Source organism: Aythya ferina (assembly GCF_964211825.1).
Source record: "Aythya ferina genome assembly, chromosome: 3".
NCBI classification, from domain to species: domain Eukaryota; kingdom Metazoa; phylum Chordata; class Aves; order Anseriformes; family Anatidae; genus Aythya; species Aythya ferina.
In genome coordinates, this window is record NC_140298.1 from 119,057,831 (window position 1) to 119,067,445 (window position 9,615).

Here is a 9,615-nt window from a genome sequence, read left to right on the forward strand (position 1 = left end):
GAGGGGCTGCGGGGAGTCGCGGGGAGAAGCGATGGGGATGGGCTTGGGGGGGGGGGGGGTGCGGGGATGGACTCCCCCTGCCTGCTGCTGTGCGCCCCGGGGGGTTGCACGGGGGGTCGCTGCCTCCCCCAAGCCTCCGGTGCGTCCCCCGAGCATCCCTCCGAGACCCCCGGGGGTCGCCTCCGTGCTCGCTGCTCCCCCCCCCGGGTTATGCTTGGTGTTATAAATTGCTCAGTTCCAAAATAGGATTATAATCAAAGTTTACAATTTATTAAAAGAATAGAGGTAAGCAAACAGCGCTGGGTGCGTCGGGAGTCTCCACTACACCAAGACACACACCAGTTACATCAAGTAGCTGATTTTTATGCTCCTAGGCTAATACATATTCATTACTACTTCTAAAAAAAAACAGGGTTATTATAATTAGCTTCCAGGATCCAAACTGTCCTACTGGAGCATGCGCATCAGTCTCCTCCTCAAGCAGCAGGATGTCCAGGGTGTGGATGAAGATGGTCAGCATGGGCACGACATGAGTTGCTGCAGACTTGCTGTGGTGTGGACAGCTGCTCGTGACGTACTGATGGCACTTCAGGCAGACGGGGAATACCTTATTCAATGCTCTGTGCAAGTCTTGAGTATCACCCTCATTAATTTTGTTCACTTTGCTCAGCAGGTCCCGGCAGATTTCTTTGAGATTCAGGGATTCCATCAGGGATCTGGAGATCTCTTGCATATTTGGGATGGAGAGCTGGATCCTGGTGAATCCTGAGCTTGTAGCACCAACAGTTCTTCCTTGATGGCCAGCTGCTTTCTCCTGCGGCAGATGTCTTGCTGATGCAGCTACACTTTGCATGTTGCTTCTACTCTGCCCTTTTCTTTGTGGTCCCAACAGTTTAGGAGAGGGTGCTGTTGGACAGGAAAGAGCCAGCGCCATCCGTTTGGCTTCTCCTTACAGAACAACCGGGTGATCTCGCAGCACCCTGCAGCCAGCCCTGCCAGGTCTGGGATGCTCTGGGAGACGAAAAGGGCCGTCCTGGTCCTGGAGCTGAGGGCAGAGACAGTGCGAGGAATAGTGGTACACAGCGGTCTGAGGGGAGGTCTCGTTCTGGCCTTCAGCTTCCTCATGGCAGGCAGCGGAGGGGCAGGCACTGATGTTTTCTGTCTGGTGAGCAGTGATACGCCCCAAGAGAAAAGCATGAAGCTTGAAGAAATACGGTTTGATTGGGGGCGGGGGGATGTGTGGAGCCCCTTCCAACTCAAGATTTTCTGTGACAGATTCCTCACAGCATTTTTCACCAGCAGACGGGGTATGCCTTATTCAGTGCTCTGCACAAGCCTTGAGCATCAGCCTCAGTAGTTTTGTTCACTGGCCAAGAGCTCTGAGAGGCGCACCCCCGGCAGCCATTTTGTGAAAATGAGGGCATCCTGGGGTCTGTTCTCTGCCGTGGAATGGCCACCCTGGCAGCCATTTTGTGAGGTGCCATGGCTGCTCTGGTGGCCATCTTGTCCTGGCTGAGGGGAGGACAGCTAGCATGGCTGCATCTGGAAGGGGGCTCTGCTGTGGGTGCTGCCGTGGCTGCTCCTCCTCTGGGACTGAGCTCTCTTCTGCCTGACCCGGGGCTTTCCCTCGGCACTGGGCAGTGCCCAGAGCACAGAGGGGTGCTGGGGGGGTCATCCCGGCCAGAGTTTCCCCCCACTCCTTACCCATCACCTTCCCTGCCCTCAGCCTTTGCCATTCCCCACTTTTCCATTCACTCCTCAGTACTAGTCACAGGAGTTGCCTTTTCTTAAATACGCTCACCAAGAAGTGCCACCAGTGTCACAGACAGGTTCTGCAGTGTCCTGTGGAGGAGCCAATGGACCTGTCTGGAACAGGCTGTGTGTGGCACCAGGCAGCCCCGGTGTCTCTTGGCAGATGCTCCACACACCCCTGATATCCACAGCTGGACATTTGCAGCCAATACAGCCATGAATTAGGCTGTGAAGTCCCCAGGGATCAACAGGCTGGTCATCATCACCATGATCCCTGGGAAGCTGACATAGCAGTTATACCTGGAGAGCATTTCCAGTCTCATGAAGGAAAAGAAAATCATCGGCAGTAGTCAATGTGGACTTCCTCCCTGCTGTACCACGGAGCCCAGCCAGGCCCCTGGACACCCCACTGGGGTTTTTGTGTCTGCGGGGAGGAGTATGGGCATCATGAAACCCAAGGGGAAGGAGAGGGAGCAAGTCAGGACAACTTGTGTCAAGGGTTTCTCAAATAAAACACCTGGCCACACCAACGGGTTCTCATTATCTTTTTTATTGCTGCCTCTCCCTACACCATGATGGACATGGTGTGGGAGAGCGCACTGATGTCAAATGGCATTTGTGGATCACCTGCCCTGGGGCCAGAAACTCTTTTGTTTCTGAATCCAGGCAGTCTTTCTTCTAATGTTTCTCAACACTCTGCTCTTCATCCATCCTGAGGAGTGTCGCAGACACTGCACCAAGCCACCCTGACGTAGGCCCATGAAAGCCACCTGCAGCAATGGCTCCATCCCAGCTTTCTGCAGACAGTTGAAGCGCATCTGGGGTAGGAGGCTGTGCCCATGGGGGCAGAGGCCACATGGGATCTGGGGTGTAGAGAGACTTCCCCTGTCCTACTCCATGCGCATCTACAGGGCTGGCCACTGTGGAGTGTGTCCCACACTGCTCCTTCCTGCTTGGTCTCTTCAGATGTCCATTCGGCAGGCTCTATCCCTTTTGTGTGTCCCTAGGGAGAGGCTCACCGCATACCTCACAGCGTTCCTCAAAGCATTCTTCATTACCAGCAGGGTCAGGTAGCTCCAGAGTTTTCTTCCATTTGTGTATCACCTTCCCAAAGACAGACAGTTCAAAGCCTAGCTCCACCTTCAGTTTGATCTCCTCCGCAAGCAGCAGGATGTCCAGGGTGTGGATGAAGATGGTCAGCACGGGCACAACATGAGTCGCTGCAGACTTACTGTGGTGTGGACAGCTGCTCGTGACGTACCGACGGCACTTCAGGCAGACAGGGAATACCTTATTCAATGCTCTGTGCAAGTCTTGAGTATCACCCTTATTAATTTCGTTCAGTTTGCTCAGCGGGTCCATGCAGATTTCCGTCGTGTCCAGGGGCGCCATAAGGGATCTGGAGATCTCTTGCATGTTCATGACGGAGGGCCGGATCCTGTTGAATTCTGAGCTTGTGGCGCCTAAAGTTCTTCTCTGCTTGGGTGCTGCCATGGCTGCTCTTCCTCTGGGGCTAAGCTTTCTTCTGCCTGACCCAGGGCTTTCCGTCAGCACTGGGCAATGCCCAGAGCACAGAGAGGTGCTGGGGGGGTCATCCTGGCCAGAGTCTCCCCCCCACTCCTTACCCACCACCTTCCCTGCCCTCATCCTTAGCCATTCCCCACTTTTCCCCTCACTCCTCAGTACTAGTCACAGGAGTTGCCTTTTCTTAAATACCCCTGATATCCACACCAGGACATTTGCAGCCAATACAGCCATGAATTAGGCTGTGAAGTCCCCAGGGATCAACAGCCTGGTCATCATCACCATGATCTCTGGGAAGCTGACAGAGCAGTTATACCTGGAGAGCATTTCCAGTCACACAAAGCACAAGAAAATCATCAGCAGTAGTCAGTGTAGGCTTTTTTGGGTAGACCTATGTGGTGGTGCCAGGAATTGGACTCCATGATCCTTATGGGTCCCTTCCAAGTCAGGATATTCTATGATTCTACGATTACTCAGTTTTTTCTCCCTACTGCACCAGGGACCCCAGCCAGGCCACTGGACACCCCACCAGGGTGTTTGTGGCTGTGAGGAGGAGAATGGGGGATTGTGAAACATGAGAGAAAGGAGAGGGAGCAAGTCAGGACAACTTGAAACAAGGGTTTCCCAAATAAAACTCCCAGCCTCACGAATAGGCTGTGGTGGTATCTTTTCTTGCTGCCTATTTCTACACCATGATGGACATGGTGTGGGATAGCGCTCTGATGTCAAATGGCATCTGTAGCTCCCCTGCCATGGGGCCAGCACGCTCCAAATTCTCCTCCCAAAGCTAGCCAGTCATTTTCTGAATGTTTCTCTACACTCTGCTCTTCATCCGTCCCCAAGAGTGCCGCAAAGACTGCACCAAGCCACCCTGAACTAGGCCCCTGGATGCCACCCAGAGCACTGGCTCCATCCCAGTTCTCTGCAGCCAGTCAAGGGCATTTGGGGATGGGCTCTGTGCCCATGTGGGCAGAGGCCTCATGGGGACTGGGGCATTAAGAAAGCCTGCCTGTCTTACTCAATGCACAGCCACAGAGCTAGTGACCATGGAGTGTGTCCCTGCTGCTCCTTCCAGCTCAGTCTATTCAGATATCCCTACTGCAGGCTCGATCCCTATAGTATCTTCCAAAGCAGAGTGTTGGTGTTGCGTATCCTAGCTATGAGGCTGGTCAGAACTGGTAGGGCCAGAAAGTAAGGGGTGCATGGCACCCCAAGGAGATAGAGGCCCAAAATGCCCAGGCCCCAAAAGGCCAGCAGCACCTCCAGCCTCCATATCTTCAGCTTGAACACGGTTTTCATCCTGAGCCTGAAGCCCAAACACTGCTCTCACTCCGGCTCCTTGCTCACAGGTGTAACCTAAAACACAGCACCCAGCTCTTAGCCGTGGCCCCGGGAGAGCAGCCCCAACCCTCCCAGCCAAAAGGATGCCTGGGCTCTGGGCTTTAGGCAGCCGAAAAACCCAGCGAGCACCCTGCTTCTACCCACCACCGTGCTCCTCCGCACAGCTCCGCTACCGCACTCAGCTGACGCTGACTGTGGCCACCTCAACACCCTTTGCCTTCGTCAGCTGCTCGATCAGCTTATTCCTCGCTGACGCGCAGGCAGTGAAAGCCAAGCCCCCAAACCCCACTTATATAGGGCCACGTTTGTGGTGCAATGGTGACATCACTTTGACACGCAGTGGTTGCCATGGTAGCCCTGGGCAGAGCTGCACTTGGTGTCCCCAAGCCCAGACCTTTGTCAGGGCAGCAGGGACTGAGATGGGGAAGATGCTAAAACTTATCCAAATTAGTCTTTAGCTACACATATGGTAAAATAGCCTAATTATCGGGGATGTGGATGGGAACTTAAAAATATCCTAACTATAGGGATGTAGATGAGAACCTTATGAGAAGCAGATGTAAAAAGAAGGTATCGCTCAAGGCCAACGGATGAGGGAAGAATGAACATCTCGTTAGGAAGGAACGTACAACTTGTTGGCAGGAAACAAGGCAAAGATAAACAAAAAACTGGCCAGAAGCCTTCCAGAAGAGGTAAGCAGGGAAGGGTGGGCGGAGGTGTTGCCCTCTTTGTTTGGGAAAGGACTGATTGCAAAGAGATGCCCCTGAGAAACAGCCATGGACAGGTTGAGAGCTTGTGGCTAAAAGATATGGACCTGAGCGATAAAGGACACCTTGTGGTCAGAGTCTACTCCAGGCCATTTGATCTGGGGGAGCCTGCTGATGAGGCCTTCTTGCTAGAACTACAAGAGGTGTCTTGCTCACATGCTCTCATCCTGATGGGGGACTTCAACCTCCCGGATGTCTGCTGGGAAAACTACACAGCAGGCTGTAAGCAATCCAGGAGATTCCTGGAGTGCATTGAGGATAACTTCCTGGTCCAGGTACTAGACAAACCAACCAGAGAAGTGTTACTGGACCTGACGTTCACCAACGCAGACAAACTCATTAAGGAGATAAAGACTGGAGGGTGTCTGGGCTGCAGTGACCAAGCCCTGGTTGAACTGGTGATCTCAAGGAATATGGACTTGGTGAAGAGCAAAGTCAGGGGTCTTAACTTCCAAAGATCAAAATTCCATCTGTTTAAAGACGCAATGATCAAAATCCTGGAGCACTGTCCTTAGGGACAAAAGAGCTGAACAGAGCTGGCAACTCTTTCAGGATGCACCACAAGCAGCGTAGCCAGCAGGGTGAAGGAGGGGATTGTCCCTCTCTGCTCTGCTCTCGTGAGACCCCCACCTGGAGACCTCATTTCTCCCGTTTCCTCACTGGCTGAGTACTACAGGTTCACAACGTACTCAATGCGATTCTATACCATACGTGTAAAAATTTATTTGAACAATTGCTAATTTTTCCTTGTCCTTTTTTTTTTTTCTTTTCTTTTCTTTTCTTTTCTTTTCTTTTCTTTTCTTTTCTTTTCTTTTCTTTTCTTTTCTTTTCTTTTCTTTTCTTTTCTTTTCTTTTCTTTTCTTTTCTTTTCTTTTCTTTTCTTTTCTTTTTTTTCTTTTTTTTTTTTTTCCTTCTTCTCTTGTGACTAGAGGGACACTGATCTTTGTTTTTCCTGATTTCATACTGCTCATCCCGCTTTTCTTAGCTATCTTCCTTATTTTGGGACGGGGGACTTTCCACTTACCTGCTTAACACACTCCCCACTGCTGTGCTGCACAATCACTTTTGAATATACAAAGTTAGTGGAATTTCCCACTGCAAAAACACCTCCTATTGCAGAAACACAACTTTCTTTCTCACAATATCCCCTTTTCTTTTCTTACTCCTATTGTCATTTTTGCACCTCTTCACACACTTTGGTGTTGCGTATCCTAGCTATGAGGCTGGTCAGAACTGGTAGGGCCAGAAAGTAAGGGGTGCATGGCACCCCAAGGAGATAGAGGCCCAAAATGCTCAGGCCCCAAAAGGCCAGCAACACCTCCAGCCTCCATATCTTCAGCTTGAACACGGTTTTCATCCTGAGCCTGAAGCCCAAACACTGCTCTCACTCCGGCTCCTTGCTCACAGGTGTAACCTAAAACACAGCACCCAGCTCTTAGCAGTGGCCCCGGGAGAGCAGCCCCAACCCTCCCAGCCAAAAGGATGCCTGGGCTCTGGGCTTTAGGCAGCCGAAAAACCCAGCGAGCACCCTGCTCCTACCCACCACCGTGCTCCTCCGCACAGCTCCGCTACCGCACTCAGCTGACGCTGACTGTGGCCACCTCAACACACTTGGCCTTCGTCAGCTGCTCCATCAGCTTATTCCTCGCTGACGCGCAGGCAAAGTGACAGCCAAGCCCCCAAACCCCACTTATATAGGGCCACGTTTGTGGTGCAATGGTGACATCACTTTGACACGCAGTGGTTGCCATGGTAGCCCTGGGCAGAGCTGCACTTGGTGTCCCCAAGCAGGGACCTTTGTCAGGGCAGCAGGGACTGAGATGGGGAAGATGCTAAAACTTATCCAAATTAGTCTTTAGCTACACATATGGTAAAATAGCCTAATTATCGGGGATGTGGATGGGAGCTTAAAAATATCCTAACTATAGGGATGTAGATGAGAACCTTCTGAGAAGCAGATGTAAAAAGAAGGTATTGCTCAAGGCCAACGGATGAGGGAAGAATGAACATCTCGTTAGGAAAGAAGGAACAACTCGTTGGCAGGAAACAAGGCAAAGGTAAACAAAAAACTTCTGAATACTGTCCAACAGCAGGTCAAAGTCTGCTTTTTACAGAAAAATCCCTCTTGTGTGTGTCCCCAAGCAGATGATCACCGCATTCCTCACAGCATGTTTCACTAGCAGACAGGGGACACCTTATTCAGTGCTCTGTGCAAATCTTGAGCATCAGTCTCAGTAGTTTTGTTCATTTTTCCCAGCATGTCCAGGCAGATTTTTGTGGTACCCAGGGACTCCATCAGGGATCTGGAGATCTTTACATCTTTGGGATGGAGGGCCAGATCCTGGTGAATTTGAAAAAAAAATTCCTGCCAGGATCTGTTGTGGGAACTGGGGTTATTTAGCCTCCAGAAAAGGGGGATGAGGAGAGAAAGTGGGGCCAGATGGGGACACCAGAGAGCTTGGTACCCTCCAGCAGTGGAGCTAAGTCAGAGAACTCGTTGCTCCTCCAGGCATCATCAGGCACATCCCATGAGGGCACACTACACCACCTCTCACCCCTTGTGCCCTTTTCCACATGCTCTCAGAAACGAGCAAGAGCTTTTGGCTCCCAGGTTTGTAAGCAGGACCTGTATACATCAGCAAAGGAGCTGCCACTCTGCCCTGGTATTTCTGCAGCTCTTGCAGGGAAGAAGCTTTGCCCTGAGCAGGACTGAAGGGAGGCAGGGAGCAGTGCCAGCAACAATCAGTTTCTCTTGGAGAGCTGTGCTTTGCCGGAGTTTCATACTCTTGGTGCTTCCCCACCTGGCCTCACTCACCCAGGGCCTCCATCCCTGCTTCTGCCACCCCCTCCTACACAAGCTCCAGCCCCCAACTGTGCCCGGCCCTTCTTCTTGGGCAGTCTGGCCAAGAGCTGAGAGGAGCACCCCCGGCAGCCATTTGGTGACAATGAGGGCTGCCCGGGGGCCATTCTGTGGTGAGGAATGGCCACCCTGGCAGCCATTTTGTGAGGTGCCATGGCTGCCCTGGTGGCCTTTGCCATTCCCCACTTTTTCCCTCGCTCCTCAATACCTGTCTTCCCCTGCCCTGCTGGCAGCACTTTGCCCAGTGCAGCCCAACAGAGCAGCAGCCCTCTTTGTGGCCAGGGCCCTTTGCTGGCTCCTGTTCAGCTCGGTGCCCACCAGGACCCCAGGCCCTTCTCTGCCAGGCTGCTTCCAGCCGGCTGCCCCCAGCAGGTGGTGGTGCTGGGCTTGCTCCACCCCAGGGGCAGGACCCTGCGCTTCTTAAGGAACTTCTTGAGGCTCCTATCAGCCCTTTCGTCCGGCCTGTCTGTCTGAGCTGGCTGTGAGCCCCAGGGGTGTCCAGCCAGCACCGTGCTGGGTTGGTGGCCCTGGGAAGAGGCTTGTGCTGCTGGACGCTTCCCTGCCTCTGCCAGCGCCCCAGAAAGGGCACAGCAGGGCAGGTGTGGCCCTTTGCACAGCCTAGGGCTCCGTTTCTCAATGTCCCTCAAAGAGCATTTGGGGAGCCTCCCGCAATGCAGCCCCAGCTCTTGCTCCCCTTCCCACTGCTGCAGCAGGGTGCTGAGCTCCCCCGAGGGTGCCGGTCCCTGCCTCAGTGGGCAAAAGGGTCCTGTGAGAAAAATATCAATAATATTCCCAGAGGGGATCTTCTGTGAAGCTATCTTATTCGCAATTGCAATGGCAGGCGTCCTGCAAGCAGGAGCGCACAGTAAAAGTTTATCCTAACCTTATTTTCCCTATTACCCGACACCTGATTTCTCCCGTTTCCTCAATGACTGAGTACTGCAGGTTCACAATCTACTCGATGCAGTTCTATACCGAATATGTACAATTTTATTTGACCAATCGTTAATTTGTCTTTCTCCTTTTTTCCTTTTTTTTTTTTTTTTTTTTTTTCTCCCTTCTTCTCCTCTTGTGACTAGAGAGACGCTGATCTTTGTTTTTCCTGATTTCATACTGCTCATCCTGTTTTTCTTAGCTATGTTCCTTATTTTGGGACAGGGGGACTTTCCACTTTCCCCTTACCTGCTTAACATACTCCCCACTGCTATGCTGCACAATCACTTTTGAATATACAAAGTTAGTTGAATTTTCAATTGCAAAAACACTTCCTATTGCAGAAACACAACTTTCTTTCTCACAATATCCCCTTTTCTTTTCTTACTCCTATTGTCATTTTTGCACCACTTCACACACTTTGGTGTTGCGTATCCT